Source organism: Solanum pennellii, chromosome 6 (genome assembly GCF_001406875.1).
Source record: "Solanum pennellii chromosome 6, SPENNV200".
NCBI lineage: Eukaryota > Viridiplantae > Streptophyta > Magnoliopsida > Solanales > Solanaceae > Solanum > Solanum pennellii.
In genome coordinates this window covers 59,837,732-59,838,546 of record NC_028642.1, presented here as the reverse complement: position 1 = coordinate 59,838,546, position 815 = coordinate 59,837,732, and positions in this window count along the sequence as shown.

Sequence of the window (815 nt, the reverse complement as noted above, 5' to 3'; positions counted from 1 at the left end):
AAATAAATGAATTCTAAAATAATATTATTCAATGTATCATTTAGTCAATTTTTTACTATACATTATTTTTTATTTTATTTTTACTTTTGCATTTATTTTGTACCTCTCTATAACAGTTAAGTACATGAATTTTTTGAACATTTGAGATTACATATAAAAAGAAAAAAGTACAAATATGTTTGTTTAAAAAGATAAATGATTATCAAACAATGTAAAAGACATAATTATTATTCTATGGGATTTAACATGTTTATCCTCAAAATAATTAATGATAAATACAAAATGTGATTAGCTTTACTATATATCCTAAAAATAGAAGAAAAGATGAATACAAAAATACAGTAATCAACTGCAAAGTTATATTTAAAAACTCAAAACGATGGAGATGTGAAAAATAAATATTTACTTACAACTTCATATTGGAGTATATTCATCTTGTAACTATCATAATTTACATATTTCTCAACAAAAAGAAGATGAATATGCGTGAAATTTTAAAGAATACAAATAAATAAAATAGTAAGAATTCTTATAATTACAAACTGGTAATGAAAATTTTACAAGGGATGTAGACTGACCTACTGTAGTATGCAACTTGAACAAAACAAGGAATATATATAATGTGGTGTGAGTATGTTTGATAGACTCTTCATTACCCCCACTTATCTTACAAATTAAAGTTGAAAGGTTATTAGACTCTTCATTATCTACATTTAATTAGTACATGAATATATGATGCATTAAGATCTTATTTGATGCATGAATTTAAATATAACTTTTACTTAATATTTAATTAATTAAATAGATATTAATAT